Source organism: Caretta caretta, chromosome 6, assembly GCF_965140235.1.
Source record: "Caretta caretta isolate rCarCar2 chromosome 6, rCarCar1.hap1, whole genome shotgun sequence".
NCBI lineage: Eukaryota > Metazoa > Chordata > Testudines > Cheloniidae > Caretta > Caretta caretta.
The window spans coordinates 111,422,662-111,450,569 of record NC_134211.1 but is presented as its reverse complement, the minus strand read 5'-3'; the positions used below and the strand labels follow the sequence as shown (position 1 = coordinate 111,450,569).

At 47.1% G+C, this 27,908-nt stretch overlaps 1 protein-coding gene and 1 long non-coding RNA gene across 6 annotated transcripts in view; one reads left to right on the top strand and one right to left on the bottom strand.

Annotated features, from left to right (window-relative positions):
- TNFAIP2 (TNF alpha induced protein 2) overlaps positions 1-15,116 on the bottom strand; it is a 47,129-nt gene extending 32,013 nt beyond the window's left edge. For 2 of the 4 annotated variants that reach the window (XM_048855044.2, XM_048855046.2), the window contains exon 1: positions 14,979-15,116. The gene's annotated coding sequence lies outside the window, so the exon portion shown is untranslated. Of the gene's footprint in view, positions 1-702; positions 972-14,978 lie in introns of those variants that run through there. The other 2 variants (XM_048855043.2, XM_048855045.2) reach the window with 1 other exon arrangement.
- LOC142072589 (uncharacterized) lies at positions 357-27,869 on the top strand. 2 transcript variants are annotated; one of them, XR_012669084.1, is made up of 3 exons: positions 357-504; positions 22,908-24,019; positions 25,006-27,869. It is a non-coding gene; the product is annotated as an uncharacterized LOC142072589 (long non-coding RNA). The 2 variants fall into 2 exon arrangements; XR_012669083.1 differs by having other exon boundaries at positions 25,003-27,869.
- Positions 27,870-27,908: the final 39 nt, after the last annotated feature.

The following is a 27,908-nucleotide window of genomic DNA, read 5'->3' as shown; positions in this document are numbered from 1 at the left end:
AGAAGGAACTGTTTTCTCCCTAGCATGATTTGCGAGTCGGGACCAAAACTGCTAAAATCCAGCTGGAGCCCCATGTTGGATCCCTGGGGATTAGGGTGCAGGAGGGGTGCAGGGTGCAGGCTCTGGGAGGGAGTTTGGGTGCTGGATGCAGGCTCCGGGCTGGGCCAGGGGTGCAGGAGGGGATGAGGGGTGCAGGCTCTGGGAGGGAGTTTGGGGGCAGAAGGAGGTGCAGGGGTGAGGGCTGTGGGGCTGGGGATGAGGGGTTTGGGAGGGGCTCAGGGCTGCGACAGAGGATTAGGGTGTGGGGGGATGAGGGCTCTGGCTGGGGCTGGAGATAAGGGGTTTGGGGCGTTGGAGAGGCTCAGGGCTAGGGCAGAAGGACAGCTGAAGGGCAGCCTGCCCTGTCATTAGTGAAGGGCGGCACTAGGACCCTACGGTAGCAGTTGATGCGGGGAGCCGGCAGAGCAGAGTCAGCGTGAGCTGCAGGCTCCGGGGCCAGGGCAGGTGAGCGGGGGCAGCAAGTGGGGGCCAGGGGACATCCGGGGGAGCGGCGGCAGGCGGGGAGACCCGGCCCCAAACATTGTTGGAGCCGGGCCCCCGGGCCCTGAATATTGCTGGAGCCCGGGCACCCTGGAGAAGACCCCGACCCCACTAGTGGGGGCTAGATCAGCTGGAAGGCACAAGGCGCGCTGGGTGACTTACTCTGTCCTGCAGTCCCAGGCTGGCTCGCGGGGCTCTGGCGCGCGCGCGCTCGCTCGCTCCTGCCGCGGGTGACTCTGCTCCACCGCTGCTGGAGGAGCTCGGTGCTGCGGCTATATAGCGAGCAGCGCATGGGGGGCGGGGGCGGACCGGGCCACTGGCTGGGGAACTCCGCCCGCGGCTGGGCCAGAGCGGAGGGGTGCGGGAAGGGGGAGCCCGGAATTTCCGCGCGCCGGGGAGCGGGGGCTCGCGGGGCAGAGGCCAGGAGGTGGGGCTGCGGCACAGCAGCTGCCCCCATGACAGGAGCAGGGCTGGGCTCCGGCGGCTGCCCGAAACTCTCATCCTCACTTGCAGGCACCGGAGCGTACCACACAGGAGGGGACCTGGCAAAACGGATTGGTCAATAATCCCCGTGAGGTCATAGCCGCGGATTGTCCAAAGCGGAATTCTGATTGATCCGCTGGGCAATTGGTTGTGATATCATAGCCACAAGGCTGTCATCGCTCGGTGTAAATTCCCACTCAAGACACAGCCAAAGCTCCTTCCTCCCTGCCTTGCTAGGGTCCTTTATGGGCGATATCCCTGTGGAACGATGTCCGTCTCCTTCCAGCATCGGCCTCCCTTTCTCCATGGCTCCCTCCCCAAATAGTTACATAGTAACTTAAAACAAAAACAAACGAACCCTTTCTCCCGCAAAAGGAATTACATGGTCCACATGCACGGGCTGGTTTCATGCCCTACTGTGCTTTCTCTTGGGACATGCTGATTCCGCTCAACCACCAGAGTTCACAGTTGCTGGGTAAAACGAAAAGGAGGACTTGTGGCACCTTAGAGACTAACCAATTTATCTGAGCATAAGCTTTCGTGAGCTACAGCTCACTTCATCGGATGCATACTGTGGAAAGTGTAGAAGATCTTTTTATATACACACAAAGCATGGTTTTGTGCTGGAAATGGCCCACCTTGATTATCATACACATTGTAAGGAGAGTGATCACTTTAGATAAGCTATTACCAGCAGGAGAGTGGGGTGGGAGGAGGTATTTTTTCATGCGTTGTGTGTATATAAAAAGATCTTCTACACTTTCCACAGTATGCATCCGATGAAGTGAGCTGTAGCTCACGAAAGCTTATGCTCAAATAAATTGGTTAGTCTCTAAGGTCCACAAGTACTCCTTTTCTTTTTGCGAATACAGACTAACACAGCTGTTACTCTGAAACCTGTGAGTTTCTGGGTAAATGGTTTCCCAGTGCCCCCACCTGCCTGCCATTGCTACCAAGGTAGCCAGTGGACAATTTTCAAAACATTCAATGGCATTTTTTGTTCATCCTGTTCCATGTAAAATATCACATTAAAGGTTTCAGAAATAAGAAATCTGCCTTGGGATGAAAATCCCAGTGCTGCACTAGTCTAAAAATAACCCTGTCCGCAGAGAACAGGGAGCAGCCGCCCCGCGGGGCCCCTCTGCCGCTCCCTGGGGGGTGGCTGGCCCCGCACGCCCCCTGCACCTTTGGGCGGCGATGGGGCCCCATCACACGCCGTTCCCCAGCGAGTGGGAGTCCAGACTGAAAAGATAGTTTGGTTAGTTTCTCCCCTCCTCAGTCCAGGGCCCCATGCTGGGAAAACAGGCCCCCAACTTTCTCACAGTGTTGTGCGCGTCTTCAGGGCCCCGGAGCAGAGAAGGGCCCAGCGAGCGCCAAAGGCACTCAGCTGATAGAGAAGATAATTCCAGGAGAACTTCATATCGAGCTGGTAACCCCTTACATGTAACAATACCATCTATGCAGGAAACTTACGATTTGGGGTCATCCCCACCCCATCCCCAGTGTAAATGACTCTCCACCTCAGCCTCAGGATTCTACATTGTTGGGATAAATAAACTTAAATAGGTGGCACCAAATTTGTACAGAAGAAGATAAGAAACGGTCAGACCAATGGTCCATCTAGCCCACTATCCTGTCACCCAACAGTGACCAATGTCAGATGCTCCAGAGGGAACCAAACAGGGCAGTTATCGAGAGATCCATCCCCTATTGTCTAGTCCCAGTTTCTGGCAATCAGAGGCTAGGGACACCCAGAGCACAGAGTTGCATCCCTGACCACCTTGGCTAATAGTCATTCATGGATCTATCCTCCAAATGTAGGTGGACGCGATCCTTGTGTGGAATGTAGGTAACTTTAGGACTAAAGGAGGTACAGCTGAGAGGTGGCTGAAGGTATATTAAGCCCCACAGGAGCAACAAGGGGGGAAAGGCAGATGGGTGCTCAAGGGGATTAATACCATCCATTTGTTGCTTTTCCGCTTTCCTAAGCACCAACCCAATTGGGGACTTCTTGAAGTGGGGAAGACCTGGAGTCCCCATGCTCTGTCCTTTGGCCTGACTTGATCCTCTGGCCCTGCCAGATGGGGTCTCCTGCTGTTTCACACCTCTTTCTGTCCTGTTCTACATGCAAGCAGAAGGAAATGGATGGAGGAGGAATGGGCTATGACAGTTATTGTTGCCAGTTTTGTGCCCCCTCCCTCCATCCCACTTTGCTCAGAGGAAGCCATGAGGGGCTGGGGGCAGACAACAATGCTTTTGGTCTGAGTACCATGGCAGGCCACCAGAAAGGACTAATGTGCCTGGGGGGGGATATAGCTCAGTGGTTTGAGCATTGGCCTGCGAAACCCAGGGTTGTGATTTCAATCCTTGAGGGGGCCATTTAGGGATCTGGGGCAAAAATTGGGGATTGGTCCTGCTTTGAGGAGGGGGTTGGACTAGATGACCTCCTGAGGTCCCTTCCAACCCTGATTTTCTATGATTCTATGATAAGAATGGCCACACTGGGTCAGACCAAAGGTCCATTCAGCCCAGTATCATGTCTACCAACAGTGGCCAATGCCAGGTGCCCCAGAGGGAGTGAACCTAACAGGTAATGATCATCCAACAAAGTGGGTATTCACCCATGAAAGCTTATGCTCCAATACGTCTGTTAGTCTATAAGGTGCAACAGGACTTTTTGCCACTTTTACAGATCCAGACTAACACAGCTACCCCTCTGATACTTGAGGTAATGATCAAGTGATCTCTCTCCTGCCATCCATCTCCACCCTCTGACAAACAGAGGCTAGGATCACCATTCCTTATCCATCCTGGCTAATAGCCATTAATGGACTTAACCTCCATGAATTTATCCAGTTCTCTTTTAAAACCTGTTATAGTCCTAGCCTTCCCAACCTCCTCAGGCAAGGAGTTCCACAGGTTGACTGTGCAGTGTGTAAAGAAGAACTTCCTTTTATTTGGTTTAAACCTGCTACCCATTAATTTCATTTGGTGGCGCCTAGTTCTTATATCATGGGAACAAGTAAATAACTTTTCCTTATTCACTTTCTCCACACCACTCATGATTTTGTATAGCTCTATCATATCCCCCCTTAATCTCCTCTTTTCCAAGCTGAAAAGTCCTAGCCTCTTTAATCTCTCCTCATATGGGACCCGTTCCAAACCCCTAATCATTTTAAAGTTGCCCTTTTCTGAACCTTTTCTAATGCCAGTATATCTTTTTTGAGCTGAGGGGACCACATCTGTATGCAGTATTCAAGATGTGGGCGTACCATGGATTTATATAAAGGCAATAAGATATTCTCCATCTTATTCTCTATCTCTTGTATGTATAGTTGGGGTTATTTTTTCCAATGTGCATTACTTTACATTTATCCACTTTAAATTTCATTTGCCATTTTGCTGCCCAATCACTTAGTTTTGTGAGATCTTTTTGAAGTTCTTCACAGTCTGCTTTGGTCTTAATTACCTTGAGCAGTTTAGTATCATCTGCAAACTTTGCCATCTCAATGTTTACCCCTTTCTCCAGATCATTTATGAATAAGTTGAATAGGATTGGTCCTAGGACTGACCCTTGGGGAACACCACTAGTTACCCCTCTACATTCTGAAAATTTACCATTTATTCCTACCTTTTGTTCCCTGTTTTTTAACCAGTTCTCAATCTATGAAAGTAACTTCCCTCTTATCCCATGACAACTTAATTTACATAAGAGCCTTTTATGAGGGACCTTGTCAAAGGCTTTCTGGAAATCTAAGTACACTATGTCCGCTGGATCCCCCTTGTCCACATGTTTGTTGACCCCCTTCAAAGAAATCTGATAGATTAGTAAGACATGATCTCCCTTTACAGAAACCATGTCGACTTTTGCCCAACAATTTATGTTCTTCTATGTGTCTGACAATTTTATTCTTTACTATTGTTTCAACTAATTTGCCTGGTACTGACGTTAGACTTACCGGTCTGTAATTGCCGGGATCACCCCTAGAGCCCTTTTTAAATATTGGCGTTACATTAGCTATCCTCCAGTCATTAGGTACAGAAACTGATTTAAAGAACAGATTACAAACCATCGTTAATAGTTCCGCAATTTCACATTTGAGTTCTTTCAGAACTCTTGGGTGACTTGTTACTGTTAAGTTTCTCAATTAATTCCAAAACCTCCTCTAGTGACACTTCAATCTGTGACAATTCCTCAGATTTGTCACCTACAAAAGCCGGCTCAGGTTTGGGAATTTCCCTAACATCCTCAGTTGTGAAGACTGAAGCAAAGAATTCATTTAGTTTCTCTACAATGACTTTATCGTCTTTAAGTGCTCCTTTTGTATCTCGATCGTCCAGGGGCCCCACTGGTTGTTTAATAGGCTTCCTGCTTCTGATGTACTTAAAAAACATTTTGTTATTACCTTTGGAGTTTTTGGCTAGCTGTTCTTCAAACTCCTTTTTGGCTTTTCTTATTACATTTTTACACTTAATTTGGCAGTGTTTATGCTCCTTTCTATTTACCTCACTAGGATTTGACTTCTACTTTTTAGAAGATGCTTTTTTATCTCTCACTGCTTCTTTTACATGGTTGTTAAGCCACGGTGGCTCTTTTTTAGTTCTTTTACTGTGTTTTTTAATTTGGGGTAAAGATTTAAGTTGGGCCTCTATTATGGTGTCTTTGAAAAATGTCCATGCAGCTTGCAGGGATTTCACTCTAGTCACTGTACCTTTTAATTTCTGTTTAACTGACCTCCTCATTTTTGCATAGTTCCCCTTTCTGAAATTAAATGCCACAGTGTTGGACCGTTGAGATGTTCTTCCCACCACAGGAATGTTAAATGTTATTATATTATGGTCACTATTTCCAAGCAGTCCTGGTATAGTTACCTCTTCGACCAGATCCTGTGCTCCACTCAGGACTAGATCGAGAGTCGCTTCTCCCCTCGTGGGTTCCTGTACCAGCTGCTCCCCGAAGCAGTCAGTTAAAGTATCAAGAAATTTTGTCTCTGCATTTCTTCCTGAGGTGACATGTACCCAGTCAATATGGGGATAATTGAAATCCCCCACTATTATTGAGTTCTTTATTTTGATAGCCTCTCTAATCTCCCTTAGCATTTCATCGTCACTATCACTGTCCTGGTCAGTTGGTTGATAATAGATCCCTACTGTTATATTCTTGTTAGAGCCTGGAATTACTATCCATAGAGATTCTATGAAACGTGGATTCATTTAAGATTCAGTTCAAGTCAGATTTTAGCACATTTATTATTCATAAAGCACCTGGAGCTTTGCAGAATGTGTAACTTTGCAGATGACTGTTTCCCAGCCCCCAAAAGCTTAGTCTAACTCTGATACACAGGGTTTGTGGAAGAAGTGAAGAAAAGCCTGGGTGTTTTCCCCTTCTTCTACCAATCTATCTCCTGTTCATTGTTCTCTGCCCAGCTGCTGCACTCATTTGAGTGTCATTAGGCAGCTGCACCTGTATGCAATTTTGGGTATGTCTACACTGCAGTAAAAGATTCATGGCACAGCTGTGGCTGGTTCAGGTCAGCTGACTTGGGCTCAGGAGCTTGGGTTGTGGGCCATACAAGATATTCCAACCTAGGCTGGAGTCTGGACTCTCTGGCCTCACAAGGTCTCAGAGTCTGGGCTCTGAGCCTGAACATCTACATTGCAATTTATAGCTTTGCAGGCTGAGTCCCACAAGCCCATGTCAGCTGACCAGGGCCAGCCATGGGTGTTGCAGTGTAGACATTAAAGGTCCAGTTCTGCGAGTTAAATTGCAGAGAGGCCGCTGCTTACAATTGATGAACTTGGATGTGGAGTGAGCACTCAAATATGCCATTTCTGCCAGTTTGCCACCTGCAGCTTTCCAGTGCAAAGTGCCTACCTCCTGGATAATGCTTTCCATGCAGTATACAGGGGCATACACACAAGATTAGAGGTGGATCTCCATGTGGGACTAATGCAGATAATGGGTTGAAAGCACTGGCTCAGAAATGTGAAGCAGCCTCTCGAGTCATTCCAGACCCAAACTTGCACTGAACCTTTTGTAAAGCTTTGTTGTATTCAGAGAGAGTTCTCATCTCCTCCACCAGCATCACAGGACCAGGAGACAGGGCAGCAACTGCCGCAGTTTTTCTGTTCCTGGCCAAAAGCAAAGGTTCTAGATGCTAAAATGATAGATGCTGCAGAAGAACAGAAGAGAGGGAGGGCTTGATCCTCAGTTGGTGCAAATAGACATAGGCGTACATTCAGTGGTATCCTTCACTGTTTCATGAGCAAATGAATGAAAGGATCTAAATTATCTTAGCTTATGGGATCTGTTTGTTAGTCTGTAAAATCAATGTAGTTCAATTGATTTCAGCGGAGTGGCACCTATTTACACCAGCTGTGGATTTGTCTGAGAGAGAGATTCTGGAAATCTGAAAGAGAGCTTCTTCCGATGAGATTTTCTGCCTCATTTTGCAAGCTCAAGTGGGTTCAGAGGCTAAACCATCTTACAAGCTTTGGATAAGCTTTTGGATCCTTACCCAAATCTGAATGGCAAACTTTGAGGTTCGCTGATCACTTCTACACACACAGAGCTAGTCCTGATATCTACATTCTAATGGCCAAGATCCTACAAATGTGATATGTCCTGTAATGAATGCAAGCAAGATTGACTGATTTTTGCATTTTCTGCAAGAGAATGAATCACTTCCCCTTCAAAAATATGGGAAATGCAAGATAACCAACCATCTGTATCTGTATCACCAAACATCTTTTTTATACCCTTTATGGTGTAGGCAAGAAACTGGTACCATTGCTGTGTGACTATGCTCAGGTTTGTTATGAAGTTCCTCTTATGACATTCCAGAGTCAATAAGCTAATTATAAAAGAATAAGTGCTCTCTTATTTCAATACACTTATTCATTGGGATGTGTCTAAGATTTCTGGTTAAGCATGTTTAATTAGCTGGATTACCAGTGATAGATAATTTTATTTCCCCACTGGGGTTTTCCAAGAGCTGAGCTAATTTAAGTCCTGTATGAATCCAGCTGCCTATGAACAAATTCTAGGATGCCAATGCATGTACAGTCAGGTTGTTTTTTGATTGCAGACTAAAGTCACATGCTAACACATAGCTAGCCATGGTCCCTGTTTCACAGATCTTAGAATCTGATTTGGAAACACACTCACTTTCTGAGTCTTAAATAACTGGAGGGGTTTAACTGCATAAAAACAACAGAAGTGCAGCCCTGTAGTTGAATCTATGGAATAGTTCCAAAAGCAGGTCAAACTGGAAAAACTACTGTACACTAAACCAGCTTTTCCATAGAGGGGTATAGGGAGCTGAGTTAATGCACTAGCCTTTTTCCTCTGGATACATGGATTGATCTTATCATATATCACAAACAGAAAAAAGTCTGGAATCAATTTAATCCACATGGGAATTTGCCCACATGACCAAACCCATCGAACTATTCTGCTCTATTCTGTTCAGAAGAGGGTAACTCGGTCACTTGGTGGGTTCACAGAAACTCAGCAAGACACCCATTTCCTTACAAGATTTTGAATGTCTACTCACATCCACCATAATCTCTCCACTGCCGAGAGGATAGCCATACAGTCCCTGAAATCTAACTACCAGATAGAGATCAAAGCAGCAGACGAAGGGGGCACCATTGTAGTCCTCCACTGTGACGACGCCATTACCAAGGTTAACTGCCAACACTCTGACGCCACCAACTATAAAGAACTCAAAGAAGACCCTTCACCACAATTTACCCAGGAACTTAAGGATATCATCAATTCCTTCCCCTAACAACTCCAAGATAAATTCTACAAACTTCCCGGACCCATCCCAGGGACCTTCCACATGCTTCCCAAGATACACAAACAAGGGAACCCAGGCAGACCCATCATAGCTGGCCATCAGGGCCGGCTCCAGGCACCAGCGTTCCAAGCAGGTGCTTGGGGCGGCAGTCTGCAAGGGGGGCGGCGGTCCGTTAGGGCGTTTCCACGGCGGCGCCAATTCTGCAGCAGCCTCTCTCTTCAGCCGCCCTCGGCTGCAGCTTCTATCCTGAGCCACTTGCAGCGGCGGCAATCCTCGGCAGCAGCTTCTATCTCTTCAGCCGCTCGCGGCAATTCGGCGGCAGCTTCTATTTCTTCAGCCACTCTCAGTGGCGGCAATTGGGCCCACTGCTTGGGGTGGCAAAAAGGGTAGAGTCAGCCCTGCTGGCCATGGCACTGAAGGAACATCGGGACTGATAGAAACCACTCTCAAACCACTCACCACACAAAGGGCCAGCTTCCTTTAGGACACAACCGACTTCCTCCACAAACCCCACAACATTATCAACAACCTCCCTCAGAACACCATTCTTGTCACCATGGATGTCACCTCCCTATACACCAACATCCATCACAATGACAGCATCACTGCCTGCCTCAAATACTTACAAGACAATGGACAATCCTCTGCTATTCACCCCAAACACAACACCAAACTCATCCAGTTCATCCTCCCATAACAATTTTACATTCAACAACAAACGCTTTGTCCAAACCATGGGAACAGCCCTGGGTACTAGAATGGCTCCCCAATATGCCATCCTCTTCATGGGCCATTGTGAAGGGCTCCTTTGGGTCTGTTCCATGGGCTCCTTTGGACCTGCTCCATGCTAATGAGATGCACTTGCAAGATTTGTTCAGCCTGGAGAGGGAGGAGCTTAAAAGAGGGAAAGAGTGGTGAACAGGAAGAAGCTGCTCCACCCAGAGACTGCTGGTAACAGAGGTAGTCCAGCTGAGGAGGAGATAGCTGCGAGACACACCACTCCTGAAGCCATCCTTACTGACAACAAAGAAATATGTCTCAGGAAGAGGGGTAGAAGGTAAACCCAGCTAAGGGCAATGGACTCTGAGAGACTGAGCTCTTAGAGTTGAATCTCTGGGGGCTTCCTGGGAGACTGGTCTTTGTGCCGGCCAGATCCTCCCCTCTTGCAAGGGGAAGAGATGAGGAGGAGCTACCCTCTGCCTATGGGTGGCTTCCCTGACAAAGCTCCTCAAGCACTGCCAACCAGAGGAGAAGAGAGGGTAAACAACAGACAGTGGGACTGGATGTGCGGGGTCCAGGGAGCCCCCCCACAGCTGCCTTGAAGAAGAATTTCTGGACAAATGCATCACAAAACCAATTATATACCTGAGATACATCCATGATATTTTTATTCTCTGGACAGATGGCTTAAACTCCTTCATAGATTCCTACCACAACTTCAACAACCATCACCCATCCATTAAACTCTCTCTGGAACACTCCTCCACCAGCATCAACTTCCTGGACACCATAAAATCAGATTTAACAATGGAATCCTACAGCCAACCACATACAACAGGAGAGGTCAATTGTTGTATCCCCTTCCAAACACCTCCATTTCCCCCGCCTCCCAAAAAAATCTGTTAATGGGAATGCCTCAGCTGGATACATTGATGTGGGACGCTTGGCCACTATCTAGTGTGCCCTGCATTGTTCACAGATGCTGAACTGGTCATTGCTTCAGAGATCCTAAGAGAAATGGAGCCTATTGGCTAGGATGGAGTGGGAGCAGACAAGGGCAACAGAATATGGAGGGCCCTGGTGAATTTATTGAGGTAGGTGTGCCAAGAGACCCTGTGGTCATATTTTTGTGTCTTTGGGCCAGAAGTATAGGTGTGTATGGGGTGTACTGTTATCTGATGGTTTTTCAGTTTCAGTAAGTCTGATTGATGGAACCCAGACTGTGAGGAGAAACAGCCGATCAGCCAGTCGTACCTGTGTGAAAACGGGGGACTTTGTTCAGGAGGGAGCGTTAGTGCCTGCAGGACGAGACTGGGAAGTTGGAGCCAAAAGGAAGTGGCAGTGTCAAGTGTCTGAAAGAAAGCAGCTGGTAGCTCAACGGGATCTTTGTGAGACGGGTGACTGAGGGAATGTGATCTCTCGCTTTAAGAGGAGTAGGCGATGGAACCAGTTCTTGAAACTGCTTTGCATTTTATCCAAAAGGAGTCAGAGCACAGAGCTATCAATATTCCTTCGGCAACGCAGTACCTAAATATTGACCTGCAGTCGGGGTTTCTTTCCCTCTAACCCAGTAGTGCTCATCATACTTTTTCAGTCAGCCCCCACCCCGCACCCTCAGTAATGGAATGAGTCTGTGCCCCACCTCCCATCACTGCACAAGCAACTTATGTCAACCTAATTATGTCAGTGTCTACACTACAGCCTTGCTACCGGCAAGTGTAAGTGCCCTACTTCACTGACATTATAACTCCACCTCCACAAGAGGCATAGGGCTTATGTCGGTGTAGTTAGGGCAACACAGTGTCCCGATAGATACTGCGCTACTTACATCTATTGGCTGTCATTCTTGTAATTCTGCTGGAGAAATTGACAAGAAAGCTGGCTCCCGGCTTCCCAGGTGGGCTGCTGCCCAGTCTCCACTCCAAGCCAGGCTGCAACCCAGGCTCCCGACTCAGGCTGCTGCTGAGACTCCCCACTCCCCGAGAGGAGCCCTGATGCCCCCCTGGAGTCCTGGCTCCCCATTCCCAGCCGGGCTGCCACCCAGGCCCTTGGCTCCCCACTACCCGCTGGGAGCATGGCAGCTGACTGGACTCTGGGTGAGGATTTTCCCATGAAGAGCCCAGCTGCCCCCTTGATCTCTCTGCTCCCTGGTCCCCACCAGGAATGGGACAGCCACACTGGGCTTCTCAGCTTCCTGCTCCCCTCCATGAACAGGGCACCTGACCAGACACTTGGCGCGGATCTCCCCGCCAGGAGCCCGGCTACCTCCCCGGGCTCTCGGTTCCCTGCTCCCCACTAGGAGCATGGCTGAGTCCATCAGGTAGCTCTGCGCCCAGATTCCAGTTGGCTGCCATGCTCCCGGCGGGAAGCAAGGAGCTGAGAGCCGGAGCGGACAGAGCCAGGCTTCCAGCAGGGAAATCTGCGCCTGGCGTCCATTTGGCTGCCCCGTTCCCAGAGGGGAGCCGAGAAGCCCAGTGTGGATGCCCTGTTCCCAGCGGGGAGCTGAAGGTGGGGGGTAGCTCAGCTCCCGGTGGGGATCTGTGCATGGAGCTGAAAGCCCTGGCTCTCAGTCCCCCACTGCCCCTTTTAAGTCAATGGAAGCACCCCTGGTGAGGACGCACACCACCAACAGAAGGGAGGACAGCGTGGACATGAACCACCGCAGTAACTGCTGCAGTGCCTGTAAGTCGACCTAACATAGATCAACTTAAGTTTATAGTGTAGATGTGCTGTAAAAAGTGCCTTGTGAGCACCAGCTGCCAAACTTTAGGTTTGGGTTAGAGGACTAACATGAGCCAGGGTGGTGGCTTGATGGTTCCAAGATCTTGAGCAGTTCCTTTGAGATCTTGGCTTCAAATGATATAAATCTCTCACAATCATCTGTTCAAGATATTTGTGCCATCTTGAGCCACATTCCTACTGAAGTGTCAATGAAGGGCCCATCTGGTTTTGACCCAACCCAAAACCAAAACCAATAGGTGGGTTTGGGACCAGGAATTCAAATCTGACAGCAGCACTCTGAAATGTAGGTTGGAGGAGGGGTTCATTTTTGTGGCTGGTCTGACATCCTCACCCAGACTTGTTGGAGGAAAGTCCATATTTGAGGTTTCAGTTTGGACCCAGCTGTCACTGGTATGTTTTAAATGTACAGGAGCTAGTAATGTTGGCAGTATGGTCTAGAAGCTAGGACACTGCCCAGCAGTCAGGGGACTTGTGTGCTAGTCCTGGGTTTGCCACTGAACTGCTTTTTGACCTTGGGCAAAGGCACTTTCTGCCTCAGTTTCCCGTCTATAGAATGGGGACTGCGATACTTTACTTTTGTCAAGTGCTATGCGGTCTTAGTAACATTATTGTTAAATATATTTAATGGTGAATGTTAGGATATAGATATTTAGGCCTGTCTGTAAAGGCCTATACTCTAATTTAGGCGTATTCTTATCACTTAGCTAGTTATAGAGGTATAAAAGAAAGAATCAAAATCACTATCTGCTGGTGTAAGGGCCTTCTCTTACTGTGACAGCCTGAGGCCCTTTTCTTAGGCCAAGGCCTTTGGCTAAGCAGCAGAGCCAGCCATAAGCTGGGAAGTGAACGGTCACATCCTCACATTCCAAACAAGTCACACTGAAATAAGGTAATATTGGGCTGGTAGGAATACAGTCATGTCCTGATAATGCCTATCGCCTCCAGAGAAAGGGAAGAGCCTAGAGGATGTAAAAGGAAGTTTAGTTTGATAGTTTTCTGTTCGGTAAGAACTCACTTATCAATAGACACAGCTGGGAAACCCTTATGTCTTTACAGATGTAGTTGTGAAATCCTCACTTCTGTATTGTTTTGTCATTATAGTTTCCACTTTGCTATTGTTTATTTGCATGGTCTCTGTCTGGTTCTGTCTGCTGTATAATTAATTTTGCTGGGTGTAAACTAATTAAGGTGGTGGGATATAATTGGTTGGCTAATCATGTTACAATATGTTAGGATTGGTTAGTTAAATTTCAGGAAAATGATTGGTTAACGTATAGCTAAGCAAAACTCAAGTTTTACTATAGAGTCTAACCAATTTATTTGAGCATAAGCTTTCATGAGCTACAGCTCACTTCATCGGGATGCAACACGATGAAGTGAGCTGTAGCTCACAAAAGCTTATGTTCAAATAAATTGGTTAGTCTCTAAGGTGCCACAAGTATTCCTTTTCTTTTTGCGAATACAGACTAACACGGCTGCTACTCTGAAACCTGTCACTATATAGTCTGCCATCAATCAGAAAGTAAGGGGAAGAAATGGGAACAGGGAATGGGGGTAGGGAAATTGGAATCATGTTTTGCTAAGGGGTGGTGGAATGGGAACAGGGACACAGGTAAGGCTCTGTGGTGTCAGAGCTGAAAAGGGGGACACTAAGGAAGGAAACTGGAATCATGCTTGATGGAAGTTCACCCCAATAAACATCGAATTGTTTGCACCTTTGGACTTCTGGTATTGTTGCTCTCTGTTCATGCGAGAAGGACCAGGGAAGTAAGTGGAAGTAATATTCTAACAGGGAATATTAAGAAATAATGTCTGAGAACACTCTGATTCTATGGTGACCCTTTGGGCAAAAAGTCCAACGATAGAGGTATTCTTGTTTATTTCTACACTTCTTAGGGCTATCATTGTGGCAGAGTCAATGGAGACAATGATGTGAATGGTGTTAGTCAGCACAGGAAATATTCTCACTTCCCATCTAAACAAGGTCTTTGGCTAAGACATCTTTTGCCAGGAACTGCTCTGGGCTTGAGAAATCTCTGCCTGGAGATTTGCCAAGAGAAAGGTTAGTTTTCTCCTCTTTGCTGGTGCTGACAGGCTTTCAGGGAGCGGAAATGGGGTTATTCAAGCTGTGGCACACCTGAATTAAAATGTAAATGTGTTCCAGCACTTTCTATTCTCAGTGCTGCCTTTTCAATAGGGAGGGAGCATTGATTAGTGATTAGAGCAGAAGACAGTCAGGAGAGTTGAATTCTATCCTTGGCCGTTCCACTGGCTGTGTGATCTTGAGCAATTTACTTAACATCTGTGCTTCATTTTCCCTACCTGTACTGGGGTGTTGGCAGCCATAATTACCTATATTACAGGAAGGCTGTGAGGCATAATTATGCATTAAGTACTTTGAGATTCTGGAATAGAAAGCTATATGAAAACACCGTACTATATTTGTCTTATGACGCTATTGTCTGCCTTTCATGCTCCTTGTTCATATAAATTTGCCATTGTTAACAACTTCTGAAGGCACACACCTGTTGTGGTATTAACATAAACATGCAGCAGTTAATCCTGTACAACACCAAATGAGGTGGGAATGTGCAAGCTGAATATTTTCCTCAAATACTTAAGCTACTGGTGCTATCCAGAGAATCCCAGATTTCCAAATATCGCTCAGCAAAACTGCTTGTTACTCACCATTTCTCAGTATTTCAGATGTATCTTTCCTCTTTCGACTCCAGGTACCTGCTGGTTAGTGCCCTAACGCGAGTGCAGGTAGGCAAGTGCTTCGACTCAAGTGCTCACCTTCTGAAACAGTTTCCGAGAATGGATATTTAAAATGGCTTCTGGCAGCTTGCAAGTCAAGTAGTTTTCAACAGCTTTCTGAAAAAAACAAGTTTACCCTGCCTCACACTGGCTACCAGCAGGCAGAACAGCTGTTACCTGAAACCCTTTGACATCCATTCATGAAAACAGTTTTGGAACTGTCAGTTTCTCAGTGGAAATGGGTCCATTTATATAGCTAATCTCCTCTATGTAGGTAGAAATGTTTATGTCCTTAAAAATCAGTATATCTGGGGATTTCTTTCAGATTCCTTTCATTCATATTTGTCTTTGACCTCCCTGAAACAGTCTCTCAAACGCAGGTCATTATGTAAGTATCATAGTGTAGCTTCTATATTGTAGATAAGGAGCCTAATTTTAGATCAGAAGGAATGAAGTGCTGATTCAAAAAGTCATACGACCTTACCAAACCCTGTCTGGGCTATAGTTTACAATAGGGGAGGCCTGTCTGATGGTAGCAGGTTCCTGGCATATATGGGAGTATGTCCTGTTAACTGTGATCCGAAAATCTTTTGCAAAGGGGCAGGGGGGAAGGGAGGGTTTCTAAAAGTAGCGAGAGATGCTGGGCAGAGATTGGAGTGTTCTTAGCAATGGGAGGAAGGCTCCAGGGAGCCTCACAAGGACTACACACAATGTCAAACATTATAAACTATCCATCCTGGGCTCTGAGTCTACACAGCACTTAAGCATGTGCTTAATTCTAACCATGCCATAATCCCAATGGGACCTTAATCCATAAAGGGAAGGAGTATTGCTGCCCATATGGTACATTCACTTTCTTTTAAAGCAAACAAGCAGAGACTGTCTCTGTCCCAGTTAGGAAACCTCCCTTGTTCAGCTGTCCTGTGGCAGTAACTCAGACCACCTTAAGATTTACCATATTTTTACCTCTTTGAACCCAGGAAATTCAGCTGAATGGGGTTCACGTGCATCTTTCAGAACTGGAGGCACTGCTCCTCCTGTCTCAGAGAAGATGGTAGCAGATCTTCAGCAGAAGATCATTTGTTGGGAAATAAAGTCCCCGCTTCCCACTTCAGGTACATGGCAGATCTCCTCAGAACCTTTGCATCATGAACTTTTCCTGTGCTTTCCATTTCTGTGTTTAGGAACCTGCCTCTGTGGTCAGCCATGCCCTGAAGAATGATGTGATGATATCCATTGTGGTTCACAAACTCACGTGCCCATTCTGACTGGCAAACTATGACCGCAGTGCAGTTTGGGAACCCCATCCTTTGAAAGCCAGGGAATATTTCAGGCACATTTCTTATGTCAACCACCTGTGTGTAAATCACAGGGTTAATTGCCTCACAAACCTTCACTACCATGACCCCAACAGTGGACTTGCCAGCACCAAAGTGGTGTGCTACTGTCATGACCGGGACATGAGTGGTCTGATCTAGTGGTCAGAGCAGGGCTCGGGACTCAGGCCGGGTTAGATAACAGGAGGTCAGAGTTTGCAGCAGGCCAGGGAGAAATCGGAGAGTTGTGTGTCAGCCAGGGTCAGGTTACCAGAAGATCGGCAGTAAGAGCAGCTATTGCAGGGAAAGCAATCCTAAGCAGGGAGAACAGGACAATTTCCTGTTCTTGTGCTTGATTTAAATAGAAGCTGTGAACCAATCAGGACTGCCAGTGTTCTGCCAATCAACTACCAGGACTGGGGTCCTCTGTCAGAGTTCAGAACTATTCTGACAACTGTTAGCAGGTCATTGGGTGGCAGTTTGGAACTTACTAGCTCTAAAGAGCCCTCTAGAGCAGGGTTCAAGCACCATGGTCCCGGTCAGCTATGAGCCTGTAGCTGTCTGGAGTAGCCAACCCCCAGAGGGAAATAGCAACCTGCTTCTGTACCGCTAATGCATTCCTCAGTTGAGTTTTCTAGCAGCCGAGGCTTGGGGCAAGCTCCTCATGAAGATCCATGATGGTCTGTTTCCTCATGCAGAAGTTCTGGAGCCCCTACTGATCATCCTAAGTCTGCAGAACAATGTGATCCCACCACACTGTGCTAGTTCACCCGCACCAGCAGTGAGAGTAAACCCAAGGGTATCCCATGGCAACAGCAGTATTCATCGTGTCTGTCCAGTCTTCCATGCATTAATGGTCCTCATCCCCCAGGTCCTGCTGCCTTCAACAGCTCAGAAAATGCTCCTGAAATACAATCCAGCATCTTACCACACTTATACTCCACTACACAAACATTTCACCTGCAAGAAAGAGCAGGATCAGCTCATTCAATGGATCCCATGGCTGTGACCCAGTTTTGAACAGACAGAAGTGAGGGGAGACCTGATCTGGAAGAGTCACTGGCCAATGTGAAGGTGGGGGAAGTCTCTCTTCTGCACAGGGGTCCAGAAAGGACAGGAACGTGCTACCAACAACACACCACAAACCAGTTCCTAGGGAGGTTCCATCTGACACAAAGAACTCTGGGATATTCCCCCTGAAACCATAGCCCCAAAACTGCATATTTGGAGCAGCAGTGTGGATGCAGGACACAGGGTTCTATGCATGACCAGCACAGCAAATGTGGACTCTTGGGGTGGGTTTGCCTGGCTTGAGACCGCATGGACACAATCCTCGTCAGGGGCATGCACACCAATTTAGACTTACATATAGAGAGATGTGACTGGAGGGCTAAGTCACTGGACAGACCACCAAAGTCCGCAGGAGGAGGGTCAGACAGAGGGGCTGCAATGCTGGGTCTTGCCATGAGGAGGCACTCTGGGATGATTACTCTACATTATTGTTACTTTAGTAAGCGGCAAAAGACAATCCTTTGGAACTGGACACTTACAATACGTTTCAATACAAATAATTGCAAACACTCCACTCATAATGAAAGAGACATTCCAAACAACAAGAAGGCAGTAGCTCAGGGAATAACTACTCATGAGGCTGAATCAGTGTCACGAGTTAAGTGTACTGTGAATTCTTGGTGTGCTCTGTAATATCTTATGTGGTATGTGGAATCCCCAAGAGAAAAACTGAGCCGGGTGTTGTCAACAGCTAATTTGAATAATCCTGGGATTATATGACGGTGTTGCCTGTAATAGCAGGGGACTGGACGTGATGATCCAGGAGGTTACTTTCAGTCCTGTGTCCTGCCTACCTTCTGGAAATGAAGCAACTGTGAGACTTAAGTATGTGGATACAGTGATAACCTACAATGTAATATTTAGACCTACTATGAGTGATCAGGGTAGCTTTTCACTTGAATCCTCCTGCCATGGCTGGTGGTGCTTTCCATGTTGCATTTCACCACTGTTGTGACGTATCTGATTGGTGACAGAATCAGGGACCTTTTCTGAGCTCTTAGCAAGAGTTGTGCTGCAAGATTAATAACTTCTCTTCATTGAATGTGTAAGGGGACAATACCCCTCACACTACCCCTTCAATCCAGGAATCTTCTGAAATGGATTGCTGGCTTTAAGAAGTACAGTCGTCTCAATGTGCACTGGGAGAGCGCAGCAGTAATGGCAGGTGGATGTGCAAGCGTCAGCACAATGCTGTGATGTCCATTACATGAATACACTTATAGAGGAAATAAATCCAGTTGGTTTGTATCAGTTAAATTAGGTTGTTGAGATTTCTAGGTTATAAAAATTGAATGAATTGTATAAATAGGGGCATTGCCAGCAGATCGAGGGACATGATCATTCCCCTTTATTCGGCATTGGTGAGGCCTCATCTGGAGTATTGTGTCCAGTTTTGGGCCCCACACTACAAGAAGGATGTGGAAAAATTGGAAACAGTCCAGCGGAGGGCAACAAAAATGATTAGGGGGCTGGAACACATGAGGTATGAGGAGAGGCTGAGGGAACTGGGATTGTTTAGTCTGCAGAAGAGAAGAATGAGGGGGGATTTGATAGCTGTTTTCAACTACCTGAAAGGGGGGTTCCAAAGAGGATGGAGCCAGACTGTTCTCAATCATAGCAGATGACAGAACAAGGTGTAATGGTCTCAAGTTGCAGTGGGGGAGGTTAGGTTGGTGTCAAAGTTTGACTCAGACTCACAATTTATCAGACCACTCTGTTTTATTAGCAAAGCTGCTCTGCTAATACATTTAGAAGTGAGCCCCCCGAGTGGGGCTTGTGTCTCTTCATTTATACAGTTTTTTGGAGAACAAGTTACAGAGAAGTTACAGACAAAAGAAGAAAAAGATTTTAGTCACCACCCTTCCAGATCCCTGAGACCAGTCACGTATCTTCAATTACCTGCCACCCTTAACAATCTCCTTTAACAGCTTCCAGTTAACTTAACTAATTGCCCTTCACACCTTCCGTTCTGATGCCTGCTTCTTAGACGTGCTGGCTCTATCTTAATTGCTTTTCCATTCAAAAGCTAACTGTCCCTACGTGTGCTCCCTCAGATACTTTGTAACATGTTTTGGCATGCCCTCTCATATACAATGTATCCAGCATATCCCCTTATACAACGTTATACTTATACAATGTTATACTTCCACATTGGATATTAGGAAAAACTTTTTCACTAGGAGGGTGGTGAAGCACTGGAATGGGTTACGTAGGGAGGTGGTGGAATCTCCTTCATTTGAGGTTTTAACGTCAGGCTTGACAAAGCCCTGGCTGTGATGATTTAATTGGGGATTGGCCCTGCTTTGAGCCAATTTGGACTAGAGCCATCTAGTCCTGCTTTGGACAAGATGACCTTCCTAAAACTCTCACTGATCAGTCAGGTTTCAGAGGAACAGCCGTGTTAGTCTGTATTCGCAAAAAGAAAAGGAGTACTTGTGGCACCTTAGAGACTAACCAATTTATTTGAGCATGAGCTTTCGTGAGCCACAGCTCACTTCATCAGTGAGCTGTGGCTCACGAAAGCTCATGCTCAAATAAATTGGTTAGTCTCTAAGGTGCCACAAGTACTCCTTTTCTTTTTACTGATCAGTCAGTTTGTTAAAATTTTCTTCCTTTCCTGCCCTGCCCTCTTGTGTAGCGTTGCTACGTTCCATCCCAGGGGCAGTCAAATTGCAGTGATGGATGAGGTGATTCACATACATGGACCCATGCCAGCACTCATACAATTTGTTCCAGTAACTCCAAAGGAGTACAGAGACCATTCTTAAATCATTTCTGCCTGCAATAGGATTACCACAGTATTGATGAGCATTCCCTATCATAAGCATGGGCAATACAGTGCCAATATTGTAGCATTAACTAGTCATCACAGGCAAAATGCGAACAGTTGTAAAGGTGACCACTGGACTTGCATGCATTCGTAACTACTTGTGTAAGGAAGGGCTTGCTGGAATAGGCTTTGTTTGTAAGGCTTGTAGCACTAAAGTCTCTCAAAACACTTACTCAATTTCCTTTAGTCCTGCAGCTGGGAAGCGTGTTGGGAAACTCCCAGGCTATGTTTGGCCCCTGCAATTCCCATTCACAAACTTGCATTAAATAAATGAGCCTAGCTGGGGGCCATGAGGCTAAGGGAGGAATTTACAAACTGCAACAATGAATATAAACCTACCTACCAAGCACTGCGATTAACCTGTGAAACAGGAAGGGCAAAAAGTAGTTGTCATTTGTAGCTGCATGAGAATAACTCTATGTAATTGTAACATGCTACAGCTGGTTTTGCTCATAGCCAGCCGCCAGCTGTTTTGTTAGCCACGGAGTTGTCTCAGTGGTGGTTGCTTAATCAAGCAAAACCATGCACCTGCTCAAAATTTACCTAGGCAGTACTCCTACAAGCAGAAGGGGCTTCTTAATGGTAATCCAGTAAAAGAAATGTGCAACTCTGGGCTTGTTTAAATAGGAAATGGTTGACAAGAGAGACTGTCAGAGGATATAGTAAATACTGCTCAGGCTGAATGCATGGCTGGGTCCAAGTGCAATGGAAACGCTCCATTTCTGCTCTGAAGGGGGAGGCAGGCAACAGACGAACTGCCAGCTCATCTCTAAAAAGAAAAGGAGTACTTGTGGCACCTTAGAAGAGGAGTACTTGTGGCACCTTAGAGACTAACCAATTTATTTGAGCATAAGCTTTTGTGAGCTACAGCTCACTTCATCGGATGCATACTGTGAAAACTGCAGAAGACATTATATACACAGAGACCATGAAACAGTACCCCCTCCCACCCCACTCTCCTGCTGGTAATAGCTTATCTAAAGTGATCGCTCTCCTTACAATGTGTATGATAATCAAGTTGGGCCATTTCCAGCAAATATCCAGGTTTTCTCACCCCCCCCCCCTCTTTTCCAAAAACCACACACACAAACTCACTCTCCTGCTGGTAATCATAGACATTGTAAAGAGAGTGGTCACTTTGGATGAGCTATTACCAGCAGGAGAGTGAGTTTGTGTGTGGGGGGGGGGGGCAGAGGGTGAGAAAACCTGGATTTGTGCTGGAAATGGCCCAACTTGATTATCATACACATTGTAAGGAGAGTGATCACTTTAGATAAGCTATTACCAGCAGGAGAGTGGGGTGGGAGGAGGTATTGTTTCATGGTCTCTGTGTGTGTATAATGTCTTCTGCAGTTTCCACAGTATGCATCCGATGAAGTGAGCTGTAGCTCATGAAAGCTTATGCTCAAATAAATTGGTTAGTCTCTAAGGTGCCACAAGTACTCCTTTTCTTTTTGCGAATACAGACTAACACGGCTGTTATTCTGAAAACAGCTCATCTCTGCGTCCTGGGGGACAGAGCTCTGCACCATGGATTCAAAACATCACATGCTGTGTGCTGTTATGATCCAGTCAATAGCAGAAGGGGATCCCACACCTGACTGGTGTGATCTGTTATCTGCACCATCCAGAGGCGACATGTGGGGGTGACTTTGGTGTATTGCATAACTTCAAATGAGACTGCTCCAGACATGATTAAACTGCCATTATTTACCGAGTCTCAGTGTAGTGGTCAGGTTTCCTCTGTTACAGACCTGGGGCCCAGTTCTGTTGCTCAGGGGGTTAGAGCAGTGGTCTTGGACTGCAGGGGTCGCAGATTCAAATTGCACAGGGGTCTAGGTTGCAGTCTCTGACTTAGACTCTCCTCGCTGGTAGCTCATCTCTCCTCATGTGTGTCGTCCCCCCCAGATTTCTGCCTTCCATTTAGCAACAGCTTTATAAGAGGTTTTCAAACAGTAGGGCGCACCTCCCTACGGGGGCATGGAGGAACTTTTGGGTGGGGGGAAACAGCAGGGCCAGGCAGCTCAGGCCAGCCCTGCGTGGCAGAGTTCAGGAAGGGGGCACCCAACCTGACTGGATTGGGGGGGGGATGCAACCAAAAGGGTGGTTTTCCAACTTTTGAGCTGATCCCCCTGCACACACTTTGAGTTATAATTTTTGGTGGCATCTCCACCCCCCCGACACACACACATCCTAGACAGGCTGAGTGGCCTGCTGAGGCGAATCAGGGGTGGAGGTGGTGCTCCCTCCCCAAGCCGCCTGGTGCCACTGCTCACCCTCCTCCCCAAACTTTCCTCTCCACCCCCACAAGGGGACACATCCCACTGTTTGAAAACCCTATAGTAGATCCAGAGGCGAAGCATGGGGCAGTCACATGCCCCCAGAACCTTCAAATTGTGCCCCCACACTATCGACAATTACACATCACCTCTGGCACCATCAAACAGTGCTCCAGCTGAGGGTCTGGGGGGCTGTCTCAGTAAAGCAGAGATACAGACTAATAGTTGAGAATCCAGTTGTGTTTAAAGAGCAATTTGCCGTTTGACAAGCTTTAAAGTGATTGAGGCTCTTTGGGCCCAACCAGCCTGTGCGTAAGCAGTGCACTTACACTAAAGTCAATGGAATTGTGCCTGCTTATTCCAGGGCTGAAGTTGGCTCCACGGATCTTGCTGTGCAGAACAGAAGAATGAATTCATCTGAAAGTAACCAAAGGAATAATGGCACTTGAAACCATGCACTTCATGGAAAAAAGCTTCATGCACAATGCTGCAAAGGCTGAAAATTCAAGTGGTGCCAGGCACAAGATCCAGGGGAGCTACTGAAATCCTAGGTTCCTAGAACTAGTGTTCAGAATGACATTGCTCTGCGTGGGGTTTCTCAGGCCTGGTCTACACTATGAGTTTATGTCGGATTTAGCAGCATTAAATCCGAATTAACCCTGCACCAGTCCACACAATGAAGCCATTTTTTCGACATAAAGGGCTCTTAAAACCGATTTCTGTACGCCTCCCCAACAAGGGGATTAGCGCTGAAATCGACGTCACCGTTTTGAATTAGGGTTAGTGTGGATGCAATTCGAAGGTATTGGCCGCCGGGAGCTATCCCACAGTGATCCATTGTGACCGCTCTGGACAGCACTCTGAACTCGGATGCACTGGCCAGGTGTACAGGAAAAGCCCTGGGAACTTTTGAATCTCATTTCCTGTTTGGCCAGGCGAGGTCATCAGCACAGGTGACCATGCAGTCCCAGAATCGAAAAAGAGCTCCAGCATGGACTGAATGGGAGGTACTGGATCTGATCGCTGTATGGGGAGAGCAATCCATGCTATCAGAACTACGTTCCAAAAGACGAAATGCCAAAACATTTCAAAAAAATCTCTGAGGCCATGAGGGACAGAGGCTACATCAGGGACGCAACATAGTGCCACGTGAAACTTAAGGAGCTCAGACAAGCATACCAGAAAACCAAAGAATCAAACGGACGCTCTGGGACAGTGCCGCAGACATGCTGCTTCTACACTGAGCTGCATGCAATTCTAGGGGAGGGCCGCCACCACTACCCCACCCCTGTCCTTGGACTCCGAGGATGGGATACTCTCTGCCATGACTGAGAATTTTGCCGATGGGGAAGATGAGGAGGAGGAGGACAAGCTTGGGGAGAGCACACAGCACACCATTCTCCTGACAGCCAGGATCTTTTTATCACCCTGACTGAAATACCTCCTAACCCAACGAAGCCGGAGAAGGGACCTCTGGTGAGTGTACCTTTTTAAATATAATACATGTTATAAAAGCAAGCGTTTTTTAATGATTAAGTAGCCCTGAGAACTTGGGATGCATTCATGGCCAGTACTGCTACTGGAAAAGTCTGTTAACGTGTCTGGGGATGGAGCAGAAATCCTCCAGGAACATCTCCATGAAGCTCTCCTGGAGGTACTCTAAAAGCCTTTACAGAAGGTTTCTGGGGAGAGCAGCCTTATTCCGTCCTCCATGGTAGGACACTTTACTACGCCATGCTAGTAGCAAGTAATCTGGTATCATTGCATGACAAAGCCTGGCAGCGTATGGTCCCGGTGTTTGCTGGCATTCAAGCAACATCCATTCTTTATCTCTCTGTTTTATCCTCAGGAGAGTGATATCGTTCATGGTAACCTGGTTGAAATAGGGAAATTTGATTAAGGGGACATTCAGAGGTAGCAGTTCCTACTGGGCTCTTTGCCTGTGGCTGAAAAGAAATCCTCCCTGCAGTTAGCCATGTGGTGGGAGGGGGGGCCATTGGCACTGAGCTGTTTGCGTTTGGCTAGCAGGGATCTTCCCTGATACCAGCCAGGCAGTGCGGGGAGGGGAAAAGCGATCATCCCAGAGAATTGGATGGGGGGAGGGGGTTAGTTTGGTTTCTGCTGCTGCACGTTAACAGGAAAACTCCAGCAGTAAATGGCCAACTCAACGGGCTTTGCTTGGTATGGGAAAGGAGGGGGCTGCTGTTATGAAGGTTGCAGAAGCCGAAAGAGTATGGCTTACCATGGCCGCCTGCAAGCCGAATTCTGTTGCCCAGCCCTGCGGGTGTGATCTCTAACACCAAAGCCGCAGGCACTCAATATAAGATGCAAAATGTGACCTTGTACCAAAATCACATGTGCTATGTAATGTGAATAGTGTTGTTCACCATGAAAGAATATAGCCATTGTTCTGTAAAATGTATCTTTTTTAAATACTTCACTCCCTTTTTTTCCTCCAGCAGCTGCAAATGTTTCAAGCCTCCCTCCTCTGTCCCAGAGGCTATCTCAGATAAGGCAGTGAAAAAAACGCACGCGCGATGAAATGTTCTCTGAGCTCATGCAGTCATCCGGCACTGACAGAGCTGTGCGGAGAGACACAATAGCAGAGTACAGAGGTTTTGGGTTCTATCCTTGAGGGGGCCATTCTGTTTCTCACAAAGCTGCCCCCTGTGTAGCAATGCAGTACTGCGTCTGCCAGCACCGAGGAGACGGACGGTGACGGTTAGCTGAGCGGGCTCCATGCTTGCCATGGTATGGCGTCTGTCTGCACAGGTAACTCAAGAAAAAAGGTGCAAAACAATTGTCTGCCCTTGCTTTCACAGAGGGAGGGAGGGAACAGGGGCCTGACGATATGTACCCAGAACCACCCGCGACAATGTTTTAGCTCCATAGGCACTGGGATTTCTACCCAGAATTCAAATGGGCGGTGGAGACTGCGGGAACTGTGGGATAGCTACCCACAGTGCAATGCTCTGGAAGTCGACGGTTGACTACATGCACTTAGAGCGTTTGTGTGGGGAGACACACGCACTTAGAGCGTTTGTGTGGGGAGACACACAATTCACTGTATAAAAACGCTTTCTACAAAACCGACTTCTATAAATTCGACCTAATTTCGTAGTGTAGACCAGGCCTCAGTGTGGGCAGAGGCAAGTGAAGGGTTGGGCCATTGGCTACGTCAGTAATCGGAGGAGCATGGATTAAGCAACACAAATAGCAGCCCTGAATGCCTTCCCTTCCACCTGCAATGCTCTCTGCACCTCACCCCACAGTGCACAACCATTCTGCTCACTTCACAGTCATCAAAGGTCAAAGAAAAATCACCCTCATCAATCTGGTGTTTCTCAACATCTTCCTTCTGGGTTAAATGAGTCACAAAGTGATAACTTTGCAAATAATGACTCCTATGGGAAGTCATGGAGAGGAGTAACTCTAGATTGTTTATAAATCCAGCACATTCTTTCTGAAATATTCATTCCTGTTCATGCAACTCTGTTAATACATTACATGTGTCGGTCCTCTGGAGTGGCTTTATGTCGGAACTACTAATCAGGTGTTCAGTGAGAACACACAATCTGGAGATAGTCTTGAGATGCCAACAGGTAATTCATTAATTGTTTCTCTCTGGTGGTATAAAATTCTTAGGATCCATTCAGTTATAGGGAGTCTCATGAGGAAAGCCTGTGTATTGCATTGTTGCAGAGCAATCCATGTGTTCTAAAATGAGCAGATTGCTGGGATATTCATGTGTGAAAGTTCCACATTCTTTGTGGCAAAGGCACTTATCCACTGACATTTTTGGCCTTCCAAATCCCTAATGAACCCCTGAAGGATAATTCCATAATTACACATTATCCACTGAATGCCCAACAAATGGCATAATGTTATGCTTATAGCACAGCCTCCTCACATTGAAAGGCAAAGAAATTCCAAGATGTAAGACTCTCTTAATACACCCAATCAGCCATACCGAATGTCATGTTCAGTTGCTCGAGATATCTATTTTTTAAATCCAAGAGCCACAGTAATACATCAGCAGCCCCACATCAGCTCTCCCCCCACCCCCACTCCCAGCACCTCCCACCCAGCAGCAGCCCTCCCCACACCTCCAGATCATATGGGTAGGAACCTTGATTTGTTTCCCCCTCCCCCACCTTCCTCTGTGTCATGGGGTGTATATACCCCATGCTGGCCCAGCAACCAAGGGGTTAAAGCAGGTAGTGCTGGCCAGTGCTGAGTGGCAGCCTCCCAGGAGCTGGGAGAATAAACGAGCTGGGATACAGAGGGGTATGGTGTCTGCCAGAGGAGCAAGCTGGCTAGAGAAGGAAACTTCTGGCCAGCAAGCTGCTGAGAAGCCTTGCAGGGACAACACCCTGAGAAGGGACTTATTGGACCTACCAGCTAGAAAAGCCTACAGCAACCAGGGGAGGTAGGAAGGAGCTCAGGGCACAGCAGGAGCTGATGAGGCCCAAATCTGCCTGTCTTGCTTAAGGGCCCTGATCTGGAGCCCAGTGGGTCTGGGTTTCCCTCTCAGTCCCTTGAGAGACTTAAGAAGTGAGGGGATTTTCAGAGCCCAAAGACCAGCTGATCCTGCCTAGCACAAGGGGAAAACCCCAGGCAAGAGGAACTCACTGGCTAATGGGGGTGCTGTTGCATTGATACACCACCTCACACTCAACAACGTTAGGTGAGAAAAATTAAATATGAAGCAGTACCCAGAACCACCCGCGACAATGTTTTAGCTCCATCAGGCACTGGGATTTCTACCCAGAATTCAAATGGGCAGTGGAGACTGCGGGAACTGTGGGATAGCTACCCACAGTGCAATGCTCTGGAAGTTATGCCAACCGAGCCAAAGTCAGGCCAATAAAGGTTGCTGGGAAAGTCCCTGAACGAGATAAATAGAATAAAAGAATACTTGTTTAAGTTGCAAAGAGTAAGAAAAAAGGGGAGGCCTGCCTTTTTGTACCAAATGTGCTGGGAACAGTTTGTTGAGATAGGAGGTACTGTTTTCCACTCCCTGTTCTTGTGTTATGTCTGTTTTTAACTCCTCGTCTCCTGGTTGACACCCATACCGATAAGAAAGTTAGTGAAGCATTACGATTTGCTAAAAGTTATCTACAATAAGGGGGTAGAAGTGCATGCATAATAGAGAAAGAGGATTTTAACTAACATGGGGGGGTGGGCTGCTTCATAAATAAATCTGTGACGCGACGGGATTGTCTATAAAAACCTATTAGTTTTACTTAGAGGCTGCTGGTTCTCTTTGGAGACGGGCTGCTCTCCATTGTTGTGTGCACTCTTCAATAAAGAGCTTGTGTTTGGACCTTGCTGGTGTTGCCTGTCTCTCTCCGGTCAGACAACG